This window comes from Ursus maritimus, unplaced genomic scaffold (assembly GCF_017311325.1).
Source record: "Ursus maritimus isolate PB19 unplaced genomic scaffold, ASM1731132v1 scaffold_8, whole genome shotgun sequence".
Lineage (NCBI taxonomy): Eukaryota > Metazoa > Chordata > Mammalia > Carnivora > Ursidae > Ursus > Ursus maritimus.
Genome location: NW_024426996.1, coordinates 63,761,773 through 63,786,402, shown reverse-complemented (window position 1 = coordinate 63,786,402; position 24,630 = coordinate 63,761,773).

Sequence of the window (24,630 nt, the reverse complement as noted above, 5' to 3'; positions counted from 1 at the left end):
GGTGTTGTTGTTGTTTTTCTTTCCTTTTTTCCTTTCCTTTCCTTTCCTTTCCTTTCCTTTCCTTTCCTTTCCTTTCCTTTCCTTTCCTTTCCTTTCCTTTCCTTTCCTTTCCTTTCCTTTCCTTTCCTTTCCTTTCCTTTCCTTTCCTTTCCTTTCCTTTCCTTTCCTTTCCTTTCCTTTCCTTTCCTTTCCTTTCCTTTCCTTTCCTTTCCTTTCCTTTCCTTTCCTTTCCTTTCCTTTCCTTTCCTTTCCTTTCCTTTCCTTTCCTTTCCTTTCCTTTCCTTTCCTTTCCTTTCCTTTCCTTTCCTTTCCTTTCCTTTCCTTTCCTTTCCTTTCCTTTCCTTTCCTTTCCTTTCCTTTCCTTTCCTTTCCTTTCCTTTCCTTTCCTTTCCTTTCCTTTCCTTTCCTTTCCTTTCCTTTCCTTTCCTTTCCTTTCCTTTCCTTTCCTTTCCTTTCCTTTCCTTTCCTTTCCTTTCCTTTCCTTTCCTTTCCTTTCCTTTCCTTTCCTTTCCTTTCCTTTCCTTTCCTTTCCTTTCCTTTCCTTTCCTTTCCTTTCCTTTCCTTTCCTTTCCTTTCCTTTCCTTTCCTTTCCTTTCCTTTCCTTTCCTTTCCTTTCCTTTCCTTTCCTTTCCTTTCCTTTTTTCCTTTCCTTTCCTTTCCTTTCCTTTCCTTTCCTTTCCTTTCCTTTCCTTTCCTTTCCTTTCCTTCTTCCCTTCCCTATCCTATCCTATCCTATCCTTTCTTTGCTTTTGTTTTTGTTTTTAACCTGTTCATAGCAACTTTACAACTTCAGAGTTTAAGCTGCTTATGAATGCTGGCTACCTTTCCCAACCAAGTTCAAATTTTTATTACTATGTTAGCGTTTCTAAGATGGAAAGGCAAGGCAAGGGAGAATGAGATCTTCAGAGCGAGTTCAACCACACTGAATGTGGTACAGAAAATAAGCCTGCTTTGTTCTTCTGCTCTAACATTGAGCAATGCTAACTATGGGGATATCTAGAGTTTTCACAGATTGCACATTTTCTCCCAGGCTGGTCCCAGGCACATGTTAGTAACCAAATACAAATTTGTTTTAAGCAACGGTCATTTCGAAGACTTTTTGGACAATTGTGCACTCTTTGTAACTTACATGTAATATATATTCTTTTACATTTAAAAGAGCTCTAGAGAATTCTTTCACACTGTTTTACAACTTAAGGTCTTGTGGAAAGAGTTTATACATTTAGATGTTTAATATGAAGAAGTTCAAGTCAAAGTTTGAAATAGTCTCAATAATTACATAACGTAATTTTAGCAGAACTATAATAGAAGCCAATGGGAAATACAATGTTTATTAATAAAGCACAATAAGATGGAGAAAAAGAATATAAATAGAAAGCATATGAATTTGTCTCTACAAAGTTGAGAAGAAATAGATTGTTTCATATTGGAGCAATATTTCATTTTTTTCATTTGTGATGATTATAACTTATTAGAAATGTGAATTGGTTTCTCTATTTCCTGACTCTTAAAGTCTGTACTAAGAAAAGATGTTTACAATAATTGAAGATCTAAGGAAATTATGTGATACTTAATACCACAGCCCAAATATTCTATTCACAACCAGGAAATAGCAGCACATAAATTCTCGGCTCTGCTGTTGTCTTGCTCTTTGCACTAAATGTCCCTGGATATCAGTATTTGCTAGAAGAGATATCAGACCGTAACTAATAAAAAAAGGCCCAGGTAAAAAGGCAGGAGCATTCCATTTTCTTGAAACAGTATCTTTCTTTCGAGGAAAAGTTATACTTCAATTGACAAGATAACCAAAATGTTTATCTGCATTCAATTTAAGTTCAAATCAAGGTCCAAGTATTAAATACCAGCATGGTTATTTGCAGCATTCCCTCAAATTGGGTGGGGGGGGAATCCATGGCGGTGATTTCTTTATCGATGCTTTTAAAATGTGTTCAAAACACCCCATGCTTATGTTACTATTAATAAATGTTAATTCTTTACCCTAGAAAACCTCTGGAAATGCACACAGCATCTGCCCAGAATATAAAACAACATTGATTTATGCCTTGAAAGTAGAATTACAATGAATAACAAACAAATTCATTATGATGGCATAAAAATACCAGAATAAATTACTCCCTAGTATCTACACCACATTGTAGGTTATTAGTTATTAATGTCATTATTCATGACAGGCCTAACTACGGAGGTAAAAGAGCAATTTTCATTATTACTAGGCATTCCTCTAAAACGGGTTTTTGAACAAGGGCAGAAATCAAGGTAACTTAAGAGAGAATGTTCAGAGGGATAGCATCGTCAGATGTGCCAAAAAAGAAATCTGTACCTGTGAGAAACATGCAGGATCAAAGCAAAAGACCTGGGATGTGTCATGATCATTTATTAACATTTTTATGGAGTAATAAGGGCCAAAATGTAGCGAGCACTCCATACATCTTTGGGATAAGTACAACAGATGCATTATTCCTATATAGCCTTATGATCCCACAGGATAGAAATTTCATCTTCATTTTGTAGATGGGAACAATCAAGGCACAGAGTTTTAAGTCACTCACTCTGTATTGGTAAATAGCAACGAGATCCTAGGGCTGCCCGACTTCCAAGTCCTTTCTCTAGACCAGAGGCCAAGTAACTTTTTGTAAAGAGCCAGATGGTAAATATTTTTGGCTTAGTGAGTCATACATTCTCTGTAGCAACCAGTCTGCCATTATAGAGTGAAAATGACCATTGATGATGGTCAAGGAATGAGTGTGGCTGTGTTCTAGCAAAATTTTGCTTAAGGATGCTGAAATTTGAAGTTCACATAATTTTTTTTTTAAGATTTTTTTTTTATTTGAGACAGAGATAGCGAGAGAGAACATGAGCAAGGAGGAGAGGGAGAAGCAGGCTCCCCGCTGAGCAGGGAGCCCAGTGCGGGGCTCAATCCCAGGACTCTGGGATCATGACCTGAGTCGAAGGCAGACGCTTAACCGACTAAGCCCCTGAAGTTCACATAATTTTTAACGTGTCACCAAATCTTATCCTTCCTTCACCTTTCTTCAACCACGTAAAAATGTAAAACCCATTCTTGGCACACAGGCTAAGAACAAAAACAGATAGTGGGCCAGATTTGATCCGGGGGCTAACGTTTGCAAAAAATCGGCTCTTGAATGGTGCTCTTCTAACTTTAATGTCCATGCACGTCACCTGGGGATTTGGTTCAAATGCGTATCGTGATTCAGGAGGTCTGGGGTGGGGTCTGGAAATTCGGAATCTCTAACAACCTCCCAGGTGATGTTGATGTTGTTGGCCGTGAACCACACTCCCAGGCACAAAGCTGTGCCCTAGGGTGCTACCTAGGCGATCTCTAAAGATGCTAATTCTCCCGTATCCAGAGTTTGGGTTAACAACCTCTCTTAAGTACACAGCTCTCCAAGCTGGGAACCTTGGAGCCCCCTTCCCTATCATTACTGTTCCACTTCTAAATTCTCTTTCTAGAGGCCCTGCCTCCTCTTCAGCTCCAATCTCCAATGCCACTGCCCAGTCACATCCTCCCAATGGTCTCACATCCTAGGTTTCTTGGAGCCCTTTCCTCTATTTGATGATCTGAGACTTCTTGCTGTCTAAAATAACATCCAGATATTTCCCTCCCTGACTAACACTCATCTCAGTGGTGGGCTAATGCCTACAGAATATAATTTAAATGCTAAGTCCTTCACAATCTCACCTAACCAGTTTCGTCAATTTTGTCTTGCACATTTTCTAATTATTATAATAACCACAGCCCCAAACTTTTGTCCAGCTCTTACTGTGCATAAGGCACAACTCTATTTCTTTTCATCTTTGCTCCAGACAACTGTATGAGGTAAGTCCTGTTATCTCCATCTTATAGATAAGGAAACTGAGACATAAAGAGGTTAGTAAACAATAGAGCTCATAAACCATAGAGTGAGGATTCTGACTCCAGCCCACAGCCTAACCACCAAGGCGTATTCCCTTCCAAAGTTAGTTCGCGTGCTCATCATACTTAATCACTTAAGGGTCCCTACCGTGGGCTGTGTCATTTCCGGTCGTGAGCCTTTGCAGCTGCTCCCCCTCTGCCTACAACCTCCCACCACCATCATCTCTTGTGTTCTTCTCCTGTCTAAATCCTCAGCTCCTCTCCCTAAGGAATGCAGATGCACACAGCGTCATTACTGTTTTCCTGTGTCTGATTCCCCCACTCACGCTGACCTCCCTTGAGGCGGGGTCTCTGTTTTATTCTGTTCTGGTACCGTCGTCAGTTAATACTATGCTTTGTAGGTAGGAGGTGTTGAATAAATATTTGAAGGATGAACCAGAGGACAGAGTACTAAGTGAATGGATCAATTCACAAACCATCTTGGGCCTAATTTCCACATCTGTATAGGAAAGGGATTGAATTAGGTAAGTTCTAAATTGTTCCCATCAGCAGTCATCATGGATTCATTCATTCATTCATTCACTGCCATGTTTACTAAGTTTCCACATGTCAGGCATGATTCTGGGTCCTGAGCATATGATAACAAGGAAAGCAAAATCACTCCCTTGGTGCTTTTTGCAGTCTGATGGGAGAGTCTGTTGGTCAGTGATAACTGTCATAGAGAGAACAAAACATCAATTAAAGGAGCACTCTTTCAAACAGATATTCACATACAAATAAAAATAGATTTATAGGTGATATTTATAATCTTATTAATCAACTCATATTGTGCAAGTAAGAATCAGTTCTACCAGTCTTTAAAAAAACAGGTACTGTCGGTAGGGGCTCCTGGGTGGCACAGCGGTTAAGCGTCTGCCTTCGGCTCAGGGCGTGATCCCGGCGTTATGGGATCGAGCCCCACATCAGGCTCTTCCGCTATGAGCCTGCTTCTTCCTCTCCCACTCCCCCTGCTTGTGTTCCCTCTCTCTCTGGCTGTCTCTATCTCTGTCGAATAAATAAATAAAATCTTTAAAAAAAAAAACAAACAGGTACTGTCGGGATGCCTGGTGGCTCGGTTCGTTAAGTGTCTGCCTTCGGCTCAGGTCTTGATCCCAGGGTCCTGGGATCAAGTCCCGCATTGGGCTCCTTGCTCAGTGGGAAGTCTGCTTCTCCCTCTGCCTGCCTCTCCCCCTGCTTGTCCTCTCTCTCTCTCTCTCTCTGACAAATAAATAAGTGAAATCTTTAAAAAAAAAAAAAAAACGGTACTACCAATATGGCAGAAATCTGGAATGTTGGCAAAAAGACAGAGGGATACCTGAGTTTAGTTGGTGATACTGTCCCTTTGGGGCCTTCAAATCGTAGTAGTTTTGCAATTGATATAATCAGTTGCTAGCAGCCTGTTCCTGGGTGTGCATTTAACCAAGGACACTGCAAATAAGAAGAGTGGTGGGATGGTAAATAACCGTTTCCCATAGTTCGAGAAACAGTTATCTTTTAGAAGAAAGGAAAGTCATACTTGTTCCATTGTATATGAAAAGCACAAATGACTTAACTTGATTAAATTCAAGTTTGAGTTAAGTTCCAAGCGCTGGATTAGTTTAACAATCATCATCATTTTCCTTACTTTTCATTGTACTTGCCAGTCATTTTTTATTGTATATAGAATGACAGTTACAATAAAAATATAAGGATACCTGTAGAAAAAAATTTAACCTGAAATCCTTACAGAATTTTCATAAAGCCCCAGTAAGATAAACTTGTAAATTGATATATTAAAGATTAAAAACAGCGGATAACTTGACTTAGACTGACCGCAAATTCATAGCAAAAACAGGTATAAACCCAGGGGCCTAAACATACTTTCTAAGTTCATAACTCAGAATTTTCTTTACCTTGTTTGAAATTCTGCTTCCCCTTAATTAAACATACCTGTACCAGCTGTAATCTACTTTGACAATTCATTTAACTTAATGATATCAATTTTGTTCAAGTGCAGGGCAGTTTTCAAATAAATGGTCTTATGTGGGTATCTTTGTGAACATAAGTCATTGCACTTTCTATAAGAACACATAGAAATATAGAACGATGAAATATGTTTTCCTGTACAAATGTGTTTTCTTATAGACAACATGGCCAAAGGAAAATAGTTCATAGAAATAAAGTACAGCTCATGGAAAGAGAGCTAATAGAAAATAATGTTTTCATAATGTTTATAGTAAAATTACTTCTACAGAGTGCTTAAGTGTACTAATGAAACAATTGTCTTTAGTGTAGACTAAGGAATAGAATAAAAATAGATTAATATGCCCTTCCTACCAAGGAAGGCTAAAAAATGTTAGTGAAGATATACCCAAATAGAATCCTAGTTCTCTTAATTTCTTAAAGTGTATGTTTATTAGTATGATTTATCCCCAAAGGGTTTATGGTTTATTCATATTGACAGAAGGAGTGGAATTTGGAACACATCCTAGAACTTCAGTATGCAATTAAATGACTTCAGCTAGTACCCTTGATGCTTTTACCATTAAAAAAAAAAAGCCTCCATCCCTCTACATTCAGTTCTGCTCTAAGCACAAGGTTCTCGGCGTGGGAGAGGAGTCTCCCCTTTCCTGTCTCATCAGAGCATGAACGCAAATGCAACTACCTTGATTGAGGGGAGGTCTTGCCTACCATATGGCCCTCCTCAATGGAGTCAACACGAGGAGGGGCTCTTTGCTGACAGAGAACTAAGCAGGGAACAAAGTGAACACCTGGTCAGATAAAAATCCATCAGGATATTTGAATTGGCTGCCCAGTCTCCAAATTATTCGCAAGCATCAAATCCAAGGTAAAACGAAATGTGCCCCTCTTGCATATTTCAGTAATTATTGTGGCGTCAGAACGGGTACGACATGCCCCTGAATGGAAAAACCTCCTCGACTGCCTGGTATGATCATTAACTCTACCGAAGGGGATGGTAAGATATGGTAAGCAGAGTAAGAGATTAGAAATGGAGAATTCTCCCTGTTTCTTCATTGGGGGACATGCCAGCACAGTGTAGCTTGGGGAGAAACCACTTGCCTTATCTTCATCTTGGCCATTTGGGAAGATGCCAACAGGAAGCATAGAGACTCTTGCTCCCCTTTTCAACCTTAAGAGGCTGTGATGTGAGGTCTTGGACTCTCTTATGAAGAAGGATAAATGTGACAGGCCAGTCCTTCTCCTTCCTAGCTCCCTGATCACCTTTTCTTTGTCCTTCTCATTTCTAGAGCAGAACTTCTCTATCGGCTGGGAAGTGATGGCAGCAAAAGATTTTGAACCGTTGGATACTCAAGTAAAGGCTGTTTATCAGTGAGTGCAGCAGGCCATGGTAAACTCAGTGAGCTCCCGTAATGAGTGCCCAGGAGCAGAGGAGAAGCATTGAGTCTGTAAAAAAATGCAACTCAGCCTTCAGCTTGGTCAGCTTGGGCAAGGGCTCAAAATGGCGATTTCAAGGCCAGACTAATGAGCTAATAAATTATAGTCGCTTCACACGCAACATGGTATGATTTCTCCTGCTGAGTTGAATCAGGTAGCAATCTAGGCTAACCTTTAAAACCTGATTTGAAATCTCCCAATAAGGTAGCCAGATAGATTCAGCCTCTATTTTAGATGTGAAGGGCTAAATTCTCATCCCTTTGTGTCAGAAATATCTCCAGAGCAGTAGCGATTTTGTCCCCCTGGGGGACAGTTGGCAACGTCAGGAGACATTTTTGGTTGTGGCTACAGAGGGAACAGAGATGCTCCTCAACTTCCTACAATACACAGCACAGTCCCTCCACCTTCCCCCCAAAGAATGATCTGGCCCCAAATCTCAACAGTGCTAAAGTATTAGCAAGACATCCTTCCCTAGAACATACAAAGTAGGTAAATCACAGCTAGTTGGACCAGAACGAGTGAGCTGGCAACCTTGAGCTCCTAATTGGAGAGGCGGGAGTGGGCAAAACCTCCGAGTCTACTTGAGTCCCCACTGGGAGCGACTTGGTCAAGTAAATCCTGTGTGGAGTCCTATTGAGCATAATGCATTTGTCCTATGAAAATGACTAAAATGAAAAAGGTGTAAGATCATCATTATTTCTGGCAGAGAGCCTCATCATCTTGAATTGTGCGATGTGTCCTGCAGATGGGTAAGATTTAACGAGCATGCTCAATTAGGTCCATTACCTCCACCTACAGTGAAAGTCATCACGTTGTTACAGCACTTGAGGCTTCAAACTCCACTTAATCTGCCCAAATTCATAACAAAATAAAGCATCGCTAAAGCCTTTCCGGTTTCACTGGGAATCTGATGGACTAATGGACTTAGACACACATGGCAAAATAATGGAAGGTAGATTAATCCCGCTGATCAATGAGCACACTCATTTAGAGTTATCAAGGAAAGAATCTATGCATCATTGCATTAATTATGCTTCTATGTGTTAATTTAGTTAAGTCTACATATTGGCAGGAAAAGCAAAAAGATGGCTAAAAGCATGGGTGGGTGTATCTGTATATTTTTTCTTGTAGTTCTCTAAAAAATAATCACATGACTAGATGGCCAATAAGAGTCAGGAAAGAGGCAGTGACGCCATTTTACTATTTTCATCTTGTAACGATACTATCTCTCCATGAAAGATCTTCCACCATAGCAGAAGTTCTGATCACAGAGGAGTCATTTAGATTTAATTTCCCTCTGATCAAAATTTCATCAAACTTGAAAAAAGGTCACACTCTCCTAACTCAAGGCCCAGGGCACCGCAGTCCCACTGGTGGAGGATTTCGGGAATGCAGCTCAAGTATATGACATGATTTATCCTTTCTCTAGAAACTATAGGGTACCCGGAAGTTCTCGGCCTGCTCAATTGTATCTTCAGAAACTACTGGGGAGACTGGCCATTTCCCTTGCTGACCCCCGCATTACCCTTCCTATGAAACGTTAGGACACTTGTGAGTCGTTTCAGCATGAATCCAGCTCCCAGAGCAACATGTGACAAGGACACAGGATCTCCCACCCTCCCATGTCACCTGTTATTGCATTATAAGCACACGGTGTAAGAAGTAGCTTTTCTCAACTGTGGCAATTGGGACAGGCATTAAGTGGCCATATCCTCTGCCTATCACAAGACTCCCCGTGCTTGTTATGCGGTGATGAGCTGCTCGTCGCAGAGGACTCTTCCCGAAATCATCCTTCTCCCGGCACGGTGACACCAGCCCTAAAGGTGTCCAAGTGAGTACTTTAACTAATAGGCTGTTTTGAGGACTTTGGATAGAGAAATGGGCCTAAAGATCATGACCAATAAAGATAATGAGCATTTGCACTGTTAGGCGACTTTTCCAACTAAATCAAACCCTTCTGGCCAGCAAGAAAAGGGTGAGGGGAAAAAAAAATCAAACAGCAAATCTGCTGAGAAGGCCAAATGGGTCCATCTTCCACAATCTCTCCTCTCATATTTTTTTAGTAACACCAAAAAGAAAGCAGAGGTAGCAAGGGGGCAGTTTTTCTTCTAGATAAAATAGAGCAGACAGAAAAGTCTGAATATTCATTCAGCAATAACTGTCAAATTCTGTTGTCCATAGTGGGTGAGAGCAAAGTGTCACTGCAAGGGACAGAACTGAGGTCAATCACTTAAGAGAGCGTGTTAGGGCTACGAGGCCACTGGCCCAACACCTTCGTTTTGAAGAGGAGGACGCTGAGGCACAGAGAACATGAACGTCTTGCTCAAACAATTCTCAAGTAAGAGCACCAGGAAGCAGACCTTCCCACGTCATCCTGTGGCCTCCCCTCTCTATTCTACTATCCAGGTCCATTGCTGAGACGCCTCCCCAGAGCCCAACCTCTCCTTGCTCGAGCTGCCAAAGACAATTTGGGGGTGCAAAGACATCAGCTCTTCCTAACTCTCAAATCCAGACTGGGTGTTGGGACCTGGGGTTGGCTCTTCCTAGCCAGGAAGATATTTGTCTGAGTCTGAACAATCCCAAATGTCAATATAAGGATCCTGTTTGCCGAAGGCTTACTGCATGAACTTGGTCCACTGAGAGCCCAGGGCCCCCTCGGCACCTGCACGTAGAGATTATAACCTTGACAGAAGCCCCAGCAGAGGAGGGGATGGATGTAGCTGCCATTAGTCTGTGCCTTTTACCTCCCCTGTCTCAATTGTCTTCGACTCTCACCCGAGCCCACGGGAAAGCCGCCCAGCAAGAAGCCCAAGAAGAAGGAGGCCTCTTAAGCTCCAGGGACTTGAGCTCCTAGCTGCAAATTTCCTTTCATTCAAAAGAACACTCTCCACCTTTTTTCTCAGCACAACACTTACCATGCCCAAGAGGGGGGGAAAGTGTTTCTCACCAGGAATAAGCTGTAAGGTATATTTGAAAATTGAGATTTTTGAATTGCAATTGGCATCTCTCGGTGCCTTTCAGATGGGGGCCGTCTAACTGCAAAGTGACATTTGGTGATGCGGACGCAGCAGAGACCCGGTAAAAAACCACAATCAATCCGTTTCTAAAACACAGGCTCAAGAAACTGGGACCTAGCATTAAACCTGGAAGATCTTTTATGATTGTTCGTCAAAGGAAAATAGCAAGAGACATTCATTTTTTCAAATTATTCTCCCTCACTAGCCTCTCTCATTGCTATTACCATGAGCAATATCATTCTTTACCCACTGCAGGAACCTTTTGTGAGCAAAATACCATAGAAAATCTTTACTTTCAAATCCATTCACTCCTGGCAAGAAACAATCCTGGATGAACTTTTAGAGTGCCCAGCTGAGTAAATGAGTGACCTTTGGTTGATCTAATTTACTTGTCTCTTTTTATCCACATATGATTTATATTACATGCGTATTTAAGCAGTGCCTTTGTCTTCGAGCACCTGTAAGTCCTTCATGATCATTAGTTAAGCCTCACAGTCCATTTGAAAGAAGAGGTGTCTTACCTCTGGAGAGGTGGAGAAAATTGAGTCATGACTCAAGCCCTAGAGGGAGCTCAATACATTTCCCAACCCCCTCCAGGCAGCTTAACTGTTCATAAATACGTGGCCATAATATTAAGTTCCCACTAACTACATAATGGCATTTATGAACCCTGGCAGGGCTGCATTCGCTCCTGGGGGCTCTTGGAAAGTTGGCCAAAGGGATGGAAAATGAGGGTGTGGGAGCAGGGCTGGAGTGAGGCCAGCCAGGGAGGAAATAGTGAGGTTTGGGATGCCTTAATCTTCTTAAAACGAGTGCTCTTTATAACAGGGTCTAGCAGCCATGTGGAAGAGGCACTGGAAGGAGGAAAAACTGGAGGCCAGGAGGCCAGTTCGGATGTCTTTTTAGGGCGAATCCAGAAAGCGTAGCAGTTAGGGGCATGAGTTTTGGTTATCAGCCAGTTATGAGTTAGAACGCTGGCTTTGTGACTCAGACGCGCGGGCCATTTATTTCCCTTCTTCAAGACTCAGTTTTTGTACCTGTAAAATGGAACTGATGAAAAGCCCCATAGCATTGTGGAGATTCTATAAGGTAAATATAAATCGCTCAGCACAATATTCAGTACAATAAATGTTCAATTGTACTCAGAAAAACTTAACTAGTGCTTTTGTATGCTGGGCATTCTTCTAGAATTCACCAAATCCTCACAACAACTCTGGAAGTAGATCTCACATGTTGCCTCCGTTTCACAGATAAGGGGACTGAGGTACAGAGGGAATTAGTAGTTTAATGGAGCCAGAATTTAAACATGCATACACTGTCTCCACATTGCTCTTCTGCTAATGGCAACTAGTGTTCATCAATGAGGCCATAGTTTAGGAATGAAGGCAGATTCAAGATGTATTGAAGAATGACAGGACGTATGGATGATGGGAGAAGGGATATCTGAGGCTGCTTCCTGGTGTTTTGACTTGAGTGGTGGTCCGTGGCATCTCTTACAGTGGTAGGGAATACGGAAAGAGAGGCACGTTGGGACGTGTTGAGCAAGTCTGATGTATTTGTAGAATATTCAGGCACAATAGTTAATACACAGGCGGATATATGGATCTGAAAGACGTTAGGACATATGTTATAGATTTCTGAATTATCAGAAAATACTTGGGAACTGGAGTCATATGAGTAGAGGAGGTCACACTCCCAGTGTATGGGGTGAGAAAGGAAGAAGGCAGAAGGAAATCCCTCTGGTGAAGAAGCGGGGGACATCAATTGTTAAGGGTTGAACACACAAGAACCCATAAAGGAGAACAAGAAGGAGTGGCTGAGGAAGGAGAATACTTGATGGAAGCCAAGAGAGAAGAGGGTTTCAATAGTCTTCTGCTTCAAAACTTCTGCTTCCTCTACTTACTTTTTTAGGATACCACTCCCCAATGAAATGCAAAGAATTTAAAAGACAGTATAGACGGATTAGTGCCGCGCCCCTTTATTTCCTGGGAAAATGAGAGAACTCACATCATGATCTAAGGGGAGGTCAGCTGGCCCATCCTTCTCCCCATCCCTGACTGTCAAGGATTCAGATTCAACTCAGAGACCACCGCCATTCTTCATCTCAAGTCTGTCTCCTCCATGGCACCCTTCCAGGCACTTCAGCTGGTGTTAGAGCCATGTCCCCTCGTAGCCCTGGAGAATTCTCTATATATCTACACCACATCACTGTTTTTTTCAGTCAGATTCATACCACAGTTGTTTGTATATCACTTGCTAGACCAAAAATCCGTTGATGGCAGGGGCCATGTTATCTTATCAGCTCTGTGCCCCTAATTCTTGGTGCCCTGTCTGACACACAGGGCGTGCTAAATCCATGCCTGGGCACCATGAATGAAGTTAAATCTTTAGTGAAAGCATAACAGGTACATTCAAGTCAACCTCCCCTTTCTCTGGATTCATCCCAATTCAACGCACCTCTTGGTACAGACACATCGTACTGAGTTTCCACAACCGCAAGGTGAGTAAAACAGCTCGTGCGAATTAAATGAGATTATACACTTAAAACAGCAAGCATCCAATACTCATTAGCTATGAAGTGCCAGCTTCTCAGCACGAGGGCCGGCCAAGCCCCTCGGGGAAGGGTTTTTCGAACTCCCTTCCCTCGTTTGCACTCAGGCCCCTCATAGACCCAGGGGTCCTGGTTCCCAACCCAACCCTTTAGCTCCCGTCCTGCAGGATTTATAGCCTGACTGTGACAACTAATTTTGGACTGTAATGCCTCCTGTCATCTTCCATAAATTTGACATAAATAAATCACAAAATACCCTTTTTATATCGCTTTTTATCTTGCCATGCTTCTTGTTTCTTTTGGAAACAGTTTTTATGGCAAATGCAGAGTGTAAATCCACCCAGCAATAAAGCATGCCACACAGGCGTGTACAGCGGGCACCTGAGAGGAAATCACCCGCCATTTGCAGCGCCGCACACAATTATCAGCAGCATGTTCTGGAGTGCGCCTAGTCAACGCACCGCACTGGCTGCCTTACCCACGGGTTGCACAGCCCCCGTGGAAACGACGTCGTCGAACAACGGCAAGTGGGCACCCACCGGTCCACGCCTCGATGCTGGCCTCCTCTTGTGGCCACGTGGACTCTAGACCTCGCAGGGCACCCCCCCGCCTGTCTCTCCGGAGAGGTCATTTCTCCAAAGGCAGCGAGGTCCCACCAAACTTTCTGCAGTGACGGAAGGGGTCTGCCTCTCTGCCGAGCGGTACGGTGGCCACCGGCCCCCTGTGGCTACCGGACGCTTGACATGTGGGTAGTGAGAGGAACTAGATTTCACGTTTTATTCGAAGTGCGATCCGTTTAAATGTGAAAAGTCACACGGGGCTAGCGGCTACCTTAGGGACAGCACAGCGAAGATCGCTTGCTAGGTCTTCGTGTCAGATACCTTGTCACACGCATCTTCGATTTCAAGAGCCGGGGATCCCACTAAGCACCCACTCAGTCCATTCTCACGCACCCTCTCCTCTCAGCCTAATGGTGACTCTGAGAAGTAGGTATTATTACCTCCAGCATTTAAATGAGGCACCTAAAGTGGAGAGAGTTCAAGTGACAAGTCTGAGGTCTTGCAACTAACCCGTGGTAGAGCAGACACTTGAACCCAGGGCTGTCTGTCAAAGCCTTGCTGCTCTCGGAGCCGGGCTTAGACCAGGTATCCTGGCTTCAGGTTTTTATGCTTGAATCTCTAGGGCAACCTTTCTGTGAATTTGTCAGTACCGTGGAGCTCGATGCGTAGGTCAGCAAACTCTCCATCTAGGAATGGACACAGCTAGCTTCTCATCCCACTTTACCACCCACTACCTGCCGGAGGGAGTCCATGTGCTTTCGGACACTTCTCCTCATGCGTGTGGCCGGGAAGAAACGCCGGCTACTGCCTTGCCCTGCAGTCTGGTTGGGAGCATACAAGAGATCCATTTGAGGATGGGCCAAAAAGTGCTACATAGAGGTAAGGCCTTCTTATTAAAGGAAATTCTGATGAATCCTACTGAACCCTATTTATTTCCTGCCTGAGTTGCCACAAAATCCATGTGCAATATCATTACCCACATCGATACTCACCAAACACCCCTAAAAGCCTACACTCTGTGCAGCAAAATTAAAGGAACGCATCCCATGAACTCTTTATAATGCCAAAGTAAAGCAATGACAATCCACAGCAGAAAACCCACCCCATCGCGCACCGATTATTAACATGTTAATTTCTATGTCCCAGCTTTTGAAAATGATTCTGGGAACTACTTATTGAATTTTTAATTTGCAGATTATCAACCAAATTGGTTGCAATGGCTCTGAGCAATAGGGCCCACATGTTAGCTGGGCAGGTGAAGGAGATGCGAGCAGACAAGACCGGCTCCCATTCTGATGGGTGGCTTGTGAGAGCTCCAGGTTCAAGGGAAAGAATGATACATTTCCCATATGCGTGTATGGGGAGTGGGAGGGATACAAGAATTCTGCACTAAAGAGGCTTCTGAGAATTATTCTCCAATCTGAAATTCCAAAGCCCTATTTACAAGGTTTATCTTTTAATATACATCCTCCCTCTTTCTTTTCCTTCCTTCCTTCTCCCCTCCTTCCCTCCCTTCCTTCTTTCTTCCTTCCTTCCTTCCTCCCTTCTTTCCATCTTCCCCCCTTCTTTGCAGACCCTGTCTCTGCTCACACAGGCTCACAGCCCAGCTGAAGGCTCAAAACAGAGAAACTGTGTGATGCAACAACGTGACAAGGGCTATGTATGGAAGTTCAGAGGGACCCATGGCCCAGAAATGGGGAGGAAGAATATCAAAAAAGCCTTCCTAGAAAAACAAAATTGAAGAAGCAGGAGAGAGTCCAATGGGTGAAGGCAGAGAATGTTTCCGGCCGTGGGAACAATAGGTGAGAAGACCCAGAAGTGAGAAAGCCCTCGGCACTATCCTTCACAAGAGCAGCCGGTCCCAGGTCTGCCCCTCTTCGGAGGAAGCGACAGAGCCCCAATGCTTCAAAGCCTCCACTCCCAAAGCAGGCAGAAGGCAGAAGAGCCCCCGGATCCCATCAGCACCGCTCGTTAACCACATGTGCTCCAGCAAGCAACTTAACCCTTCCGAGCCTTATTCTCCACGTCTGTAAAATGGGAGTTGTGAGCGTATGTTCGTGAGAATTGGAGAAGAGTGCGTTGGGGAGCAGGTGTCACAGCACCTCTAAGGGCTGCAGAGAGACCAGGGGCGGCTACTCTGTGCTCAGCACCCTGATCATTCTCTCACGGAACTGGCCACTAGACTATCAGCCGATCTGGTGCCCCCCCTTCCTTCAGGTCAGTGCCAACCCCACCGCACCCAACGATCCTCTCAGACCACTCGGGAGATACTGCCTCCACCCTTCCATTCATTCCCTATTCAGACTACCCTAGAGACACCGTCACCTTTTCTTCTGCATCCCTTATTTCTGCAACTAGACCATAACAACTTATTCTTAATAAATGCCTTATTAAAATAAGAACTCCTGAGACTTTGCCCTTGCCCAGAACTTCGTAGCTTGGCAAAGGACTTTCACCAGAGGGTTGGTTATGGAGATCTGTGGAAGTATCCCTTCAGCCAGGGGGCAAGTATTGCAATCCTCATTCTACTGCCAGGAGCGCTGTGTCTCAGAGAAACGCAGACGTTGAGGGACTTGTTGGAAGCCACGCAGCTGTTTCACGGTGGAGCTGGGGCTCGGACCTTAGAGCCACAATACTAAATATCAGCGAGAGTCTTGATAAAAGAGCTAACGTCTGTTGGGTGCTTACCAGTGTGCTGTAAAAATGTTACATGTATAAAGTACGACCTCACAATAATCCCACAATGCAGGGACTTCCATTTTGTGCTCGTTATGGACAAGGAGACTGAGTCATGGAGACGTTAGACAGCTCATCTGGGGAGCACTAAGCTAGTAAGTAAGAGCGCAGCTGTGACCTCCACCGGGGCCAGCCCGTAGGCACATATCCACAGCTGCTCTGCACACGGCCTCTCTTGACTTCTCTGATACTTGCTAGGAATCCTCCAGTGCCGGGAAGAACGCACTGAATATCAGAGAGGCTCAACGAATATTTATTTATTAATATTTATAACAGCTTACTCTACTGTTGGGAGAATAAGTACCTTGGCATGTTGGAAGGCTCTGAATGTTTATCTTCTTCCCAAGTTCCCATAATGACCATGGCCGTCCATGAATCAACTCTCTCTAATGTTGTTCTATATTCAGTCTCAACCCTAGACCCATGGACATTCTGTCATCTTATTTCTCCCTGCCACTGAGTCACCCACGGGGCCCCACATTGGGACTCCCAGACGTGTGCCTGCCTCCAGGGCCACTGCTGAGCATGGATTACACTCTCTCAGCAGAAAGCAACTTCACAGATATTTGCTCAACATATCCCATTCTGTCCCTTAATCTTTCCTCCCGGGTTGGGCGAGGACTTTCTCCTGTTCCCTTTTTCTTTTCCCACAGAGATGAAGAAACAATTCCCTTCAACATTCCAAAAGCAAACAAAAGACAGCAAGACAGTGACACGAGGTACAGTTGCGGGCTAGTTACCTTGAACATTCGATGGGATAGTTTAGTACGTGACTACCCCACCTCTCATTTACCAAAAATTTAGGCAGACTTCTATCCTACGAGATACATTTCATCTCACGGTTTAAGAATCCCCCTGTCTATCTGCAGGGAACTGGAGGAAAGGCTTGAGTACAAAAACATTCCAACTCACCGTGGTGTCAACCATGGGATAAGACCAGAAGCCACATGATATGTGCAATTCTTTTCCCTCTGCTGCAAAGGGGTGAGGCGTTCAGGGGGCAGCCTTCTTGGGCTTTGCTCCTGAAGCTGGGGCCGAATGAGTTAACAGTAGGCTGTGAAGTCAGATGAACCTTGCAACTCTTTGAGTGGAGCCCTGCTATTTTGCAACTTAGCAGAAAACAAGCTGTTAGCCACATGTCCCCGCCTAGCCCCTCCAATTTTTCAAATCATGATTTATATGCTTGGCTGCTTATGTAATATGTGGTTATAGCAGGGGGTAGGTAACCATGGGGAAGCACTACCTGGAGGTTTCACACAATGAACAAGCTTGCATCTGACCCTCAGAGAAGGGTGGATACAATTCATAGTCATACTATGTTCTTTGCCTTGGTCCGTTTATTCTCACGAGCATTCACCCATCCCTACAAAATGTGTTACCCGCAGCTGAAGGACCCCAGGTCCCGGCTTTACATCCTTGCTTCCTCCCTTGATGGAAGGAATACCGGGTTGATACCTATCCTGAGTAGTGTCAGTGACTATGATTTTGATTAAAAGTCAAAAGGTCTTCCTACCCCAGATTGTGTTCTCCTTTGCAATTTTTCTAAAACAAGAAAAATTCTATTTCCTAGTATCCTTCTCATGATATATGCCAGTCTGATATTCAGCAGAGTGCTGTGGAATCAGTTGTTAAAATAGCACACCTCCCTGCAGGTATGTGTAGGTACTCCGGTCCTCACCCCCCTGTCTATCCGGTCTCCCTAGGATCCAACAATTAAGAGGGGAGCACCCAGCACGACACAGCAGGGGGTCCATGATCCCGCTCCAGGCCAGACCTGGGTCCATTCTAATTGATCATTACCCAAGTTGAACCTGTGGTTGTATATTCCCAGTATCTCCCTAGCTATATGGGATAATAAATACAAGAATACTTGGAGATTTATGGAAGGTTCCATGTAATTTTGAGAAAATATTATAGCAATAACTCATATAATCAGTATGGTTAGGGTAGAGTGTACACCGAACTACCTGATCCGTCACTTACTAAAAATTAATCCACTTCTCAGGGAAGCCACCTGAAGGTGATGCCCTCTCCCCAAACAATGGAGATGGCACCTTGGACCTGTTTTTTCAGGCATTTGACTTGCATGGCCGAGCTTTCTCTAATTCACATTTTTAGCAGAAAACAGCACTTTTTCACCAAATATAAATACAAAATCTGTCATCTGGACCATCATATATACTTAGAAACAGCATGCTGTGGCTGCCGAGTTGTTTATCTTCAATGACGTTGATCAAGCAGGATGGAAACGAAGAAATTCATCCTCCCCAAATGACACTGGAATGAAGGCACAGACATTTAAAGAAATAAAGGAAAATCTGCAAAGTGAGACGTCAGAGGTGGTGCTCAGGAATAATGAAACTGTAAGAAGTTAAACACAATCAGGTTTAAAGAGATAATGATAAAAATGAAAATCCGAAATCTCTTGCCAGTAGAGTCAACCTCGTCTAGTAAGATGAATTCAATATTTCCTGCAAATAAATAGCAGTTTCTAAAAATAGAAGGCACAGCTGTGCAAGCCAGAAAGTTTCAGAGGATCATAGGTAGTGATGGTCAAAGTATGGCTTTTTGTGACTCTGTGGGATTACAGATGAGTGATTGCAGGCCCTCAGGTAACTGAGATTTTATTAAACTGACAGACCGTAATTTAACACATCCTTGATGGAATATACATGTGCTCACTTTTCAGATATAATCTATTATGGAAGTGCTTTGTGAAGCACTAAGCCAGTTTATCTTTGAGTGTATTCCAAGGAATCAAAGACTTGTGAGGTATTTAGTGAAAAATCAAACTACTATTTCACACCGTGTTTCTCCCTCAGATATTCACAATGCTCGGGAAACTTTTAAAGGCTCTGAAAAGTCCTGCAATGTTACTTTTATCTTTTTCTTTAATCGATACTCCCCCAAGTTTGCCTGAACACAAAAACTGTTTTATTTATCATCATTTGGAGAATATTACATTAGAAAAATGTAAGATAGTATCATCATGCTATTGGTAGGTTTTTGAAACACAAATTTTCTGTGCATATCTTGAGGTGTCTGACGCTAAGGGTCCTCAAAAGGCCCTCTCAGGCTTCTACCTGTGACTTCCTATCTGTACCAGTGATGTTGGTTTGAGGGTCCTTCAGCTGCTGGTTAAGCAAAGATTAACTGCATTATTATTCAACTACAGGGATTCTACCCACTGTCAATTCCCTGGAGGATCAGATAAGCCCTTCCACTGTGGTCTTCCTGGGCTCAGGATGCTGGCTTGCAAGCTTCCCTAATTGCTTCACCCCCTCACTTCCTACCCTGCATTTTTATCAGTGGCAAGTGTTCGTAGGAAGTGCAGTCCTGTGGATGAAGAAGGAAAGAAAATTTAGAGCAAGTGCCTTCTTTCAAGGAGAGCAGCCTTAGCAAAAATGTTACAAATTAGCTACAATATCAGGTTCTCAATTCTTTCCTGATTTCCTCAGGTGCCTGCACTTGGCACTCCAAAGGCTTTCAAACTTTATTTTCCTTTCTTTGATTGTGTGGGGAGAAAGATGGAATTCTAAAGGAAATGCATCATAAAATTTATATTTGGGCAGTCTTATCAGCATTGGACATGCATAATCTTTCCTTGCAAAGTTTTTGCTATGAAATTGCACACAAACGTGTTTCTAAAAAGAGAGAGACAGAGACAGAGACAGAGATGAGAGAGAGGAAACCCTCTATGTTTCTATGGTGTTTGATGTCTATTTATATGTTTCTTAAAGATAAAGCATTTATTCTATGCATGATTTGAATTTTATGCATCTCTTCTCGTTGCCTTAACGGAAGTGAATTCTTATTGCATAGCCAAATTTCACACTCAATTTATTCTGCAGAGTAACTCCCTTCCTCCAGATGGGACTATAAACCAGTAGAAAGAAGTTTTTTAAGTGTTCCTAATTGAATATATGGGGTCTACTTCTGACACAAAATCAAAAGCTCAGGGAAAAGCACAGAACGTCACTGGTAGAGGACACCAACAACCAAATGACAAAACAAGTGTGTTGGTGTCAGGATGGGTGACGCCGTCATCAACGAGTCACAGACAAGGCAGCAAGGAGGAGGAAAGAGTGGCTCGAGCAGTAAAAAAAAAAGATTTCTCCAGCTTCTTTAAAAGCTACTAGAGATCAAAGAGAGGAACTTCTAATGGCCTAACAAGATGAAAAGGGAGAAGACTAAGTACAAAGCCATGGAGAGCAGCCCAAGTATTAGATAGACGAAGAGGTAAGAATTAGTCACATCTGGCCCACTCTTTATTGAGGATCTGATAATGCTAACATGGGGAAAAACCCTTCTCGCTTAAGGATGTGCGTGTGTGTGTGTCCATGTTTGCTCACAAAATGTCTGTGACAATGCTATATGCAAGCAGGGTGGGCATTGGCTGTGGGACTCAAGACAATGCAAGAGCAATAACAATATTCATGCCCCCTCATAACATTTGGTGGGTGCTCATTATGTATTAGGAAACTGTGCTAAGCGCTCTGTATATATCATGTTATTCTCACAGTGATCTCTGAAGTCAAACCTGGTCTCTAGCGTTCACAGTCCCATTAAACACTAAATAAATACCTGTTGAATGAAGAAACATTGTCTTGATGTGGTAACCATGTATTTCCCCTCTTGTGTATGAGAGAAATGAGTCCCCTACAGCCTGGAAGAGGTTAGGATACAACCCAGGCAGTAGTCACGAGGGCTGGCTTGTATCTAGGACTGTTGACGTCTACGTTTCCTTGAGACAGTACTGCCTCAGGTGGGAAGGGACATGCATAATGTTTCTTTGCAAAGTTCGCAAGGCGTGGGGCCTCAGGATGGGGAGCCATGGCCATAGCACAGTGGAAAGCCAAGGAGAGGAAAGAGCATGGTTTGAATACAAAAAGCCATGTAGTTTGAGGTCGAGGTCCCTTAGAACTGTGTGACCAATTTAACCTCTTTCTTGATCTCAGTCTCTTTATCCGTAAAATGGGGGAATTGAAATCTAGATTAGTCAATTATGAAGTTTTGAGGTTGTATAGAAAAAGTGGTGGTTAAGTGTTCAAAACTGTAAATTTTATTTTTGTCATGTCTAATAAAGATAAGAATCCCAATTGCCTACTGGGTGGCCCCCATCATAAGACCATGCGAGAATAAGGACCACATGGGATCTTGGTTTCCTCATCAGTCTGAGTAACTGAGTCGAATTATGGAGCATTGATGGAGTCTCTTCCAGATTTTAGGCTGACTCCTAACAGCCTATCCTTTAATAGAGCAGATGCCAGAGTGGGATTCCTGAATTCAAATTCTTGCTCAGTTGCTTACAAGCTATGAGATCTTGAGCAACTGACTTAACCTCTGAGGATCTTTATTTCTAATTTCTAATATGCAAATAAGGACTTATTGGTCTCAGTTTCCACATCTGAAATACACGTATAGTAGTAATAGTAGCTACTGGATACGGTCATTGTAGGGCTCAAATGAGTTAATACACTGAAATCAAAGTCTGGCCAGTTAATGTCAGCAGGGATGAGAAAATAACAGTGATGAGGATGACGGTAGCCTTTTATCAGCCAGCTATTGGGGATTGAAATTCTCGCCATACTAGTAAGTCAGGTTTGGTTTAGCAGATGTGAAACATTAGAAAAATGAAGGGTGGAATTTGGAATGAACGTACATGAGGGCCTGCAGGCTTTAGTGTGGAACAGGAAAGAGAAACTAGGGAAACTTTACGTCGCCATTAAATAAAGTACATTCCTAAAATCTAGTGGTTCTGCTACAAACACCTCTCTAGTAATGGGCTTGGGATCCTGAAAGAGGAAGATATTTGGTCTCTGGGGCGAGAGATGCTGTGGAAAACAGACGTGTGATATGAAAGGGGGTGAGGGTCAAGATGGGGATATTGACTCCTTCATGGACCGATCTCTCTTGGATGTGGGAATTGATGTGGGATATACAACTTTCACTCCCCAACAGAGGTCTAAGTTGTCTGTTCATACAATGCTCTAAATGGACCATTTGTCCAGATAGGCTTTACTTTGGACTAAACTGTGTCTCCCCCAAATTCACATGGTGAAGCCCTAATCCCCAACATAATTGTATTTAGAGAGAGGAAAGTCATTAAGGGAAATGTGATCATAAGATTAGTATTATAATCCTATAGTACTGATGTCTTTTTTTTTTTTTAAGTAGGCTCCACACCCAGCGTGGAGCCCAACATAGGGTTTGAACTCATGACCCTAAGATCAAGACCTGAGCTGAGATCAGGAGTCAGACGCCTAACCGCCTGAGCCACCCAAGTGCCCCAGTACTGATGTCTTTATAAGAAGAGGAAGAAACACCAGCAGTGTGTGTGTGCCAAGAGGAAAGACCACGTGAGGACACAGGGAGGAGAAGGTGGCCACCTACAATCCACGAGAGGCCTCAGAAGAAACCCACCCTGCCAGCACCTTGATCTTGGACTTCCAGCCTCCAGAACTGTGAGAAAATACATTTCTGTGGTTTAAGCCACCCAGTCTGTGGTATCTTCTGATGCCAGCCCACACTCACCTAGAGAGTAGCTCTAAGATCTTGCAGGCTTAGAGAGTTCCTCTGCCTAACTGCTGAGGAGGAAAGGTAGCAGCCATTGTAGAAGGGGAAAGAAGAGAGGAAGGAGGGGGAAGAGGTGCAGGAGGAGGAGGAGAAGAACAACATTCCTTAGGATCTAGTCTGGATCACAATATAAAATCATCACTGCGGAGAAATCTTCCCATGACCCTTCAGAGGGTAGAGTTCACCTCACACGGGGCTCAGCCCCACGCACGGTACCACGTGCACTCCGCCTTCCTCGGCCTGTGCTCTAAAACCATAAGGATTTGTCACCTTGGAGCTTTTCTGGCCATGGCATTCGCTGAAATTGAGCCCAAAGCAAAATGGTATTTTAAGTCAAATTACCTCCAACCAAAAGAGAAGAAGAAAATGGAAGCTTAGGTCTCTGTGAAACTTCTCATTGTTTAAAAGATAAAGAAATGAATGAAAAGAAAAAGAAAAAAGAAAAGAAGCAAATCTCAGAGAAGCTGTCTACCATACATTTGGCTGCGATGAGTGAAAAATTAAAGCATCAAAGAAATGGACGGCTCGCAGATGAATACAAATGTGAAAAAGTAGAGCATTTTTCACTTTCCTTCCACTTCTATCATCAGCACCCCTTCCCGTCCCACTTTGAAGGTTAACAGGGTACCTGTTTGCCAGTATAATAAAGGTAAAAAGCATCTTGAGACATGACTATGGTTTAAGCCTCCTGATACATTTTCATCACGATTTATATTAAATATATATTAGCTTGCCTTCTCTTCCACATACGATGGCAGACCAAGCAAGCTTAAAAAACGGCTACCACATTGTACAACAGGGGAGATCACCTCACAATGACAGTATTTTCGGCTGGCATTTACAGGACTCCGTTCAGATCTGAGCGGCTGTCTTCAGCGGTCCCCCCACCGCCGCCCCCCCTCAACCTCCAAGCTTCCGATCTGCATCGAGTTTTGCTTACTTACCAGCTACAGAAAAGCTCCAGCGTTACTTTGAATCCACTCCAACCTGACAGGGGAGGACCATTTGAAAGGAAATTATGTATTCAATAGTAAAATGCTTGCCTGTTAAGGTCACCTAACCATCCTACTCTATTCTGTTTGAATTTACTGGCTAGAGACTACTTTAATTCATTTTATAGCAGAACGGGTAGATTATGCTCCATTTATTATAAACATTTGGTTTGCATAGAAGATTTGCTATGTTTTATTAATCCATCACATAGTCTTTCTAAAAATATGATGAACGAGGTAGCATAAAATGTCATTCTTTATACACTTTAGGTGGTTTGGCAATTAACACGTCAAGCCTTTGCAGCTCTTCTGAATCAAAGGCTGTTTTCTGATATGGATCCATCTTGCCCACATCATCCAAGGAATTACAAAACATATGATAAATCCAAGCATTTGACAGTGTTATTTCTATCAGGTTATAACCCTATTTGATGAACTCAAATCAGCAGCAAAACTATACCAGATTAATGAAACCTCATCAGAAAGTGCACCATGCCATTTCATTTCTGGGGAATTACAGCTAAGATACATTCTAAAACATTCAGAACAAATGGGGCAGGCTTTTTAGAAGTATATTTTATTTAAAGTGACCGGGGGAAAAAAAAAACACCCGCAGAATTGTATGTTCACCACATCATGTCCAAGAAGCTGAAACAGGAACAAAATAAAATGAAATGTGTTTTTCGCAGATGAACAAAAGCTTCTTCAATTATAAAAGAGTAAACTGATAATAGAATCCCAGAGACAAAGAAGTAATATGAACACATGGCTCACCGCTTACCGTATATACAGCATGGAAGCGAGTTACACCTTATTGCACATAGAAAGAGACAGGGAAAGAGTAAAAAAAAAAAAAAAAAAAAAAAAA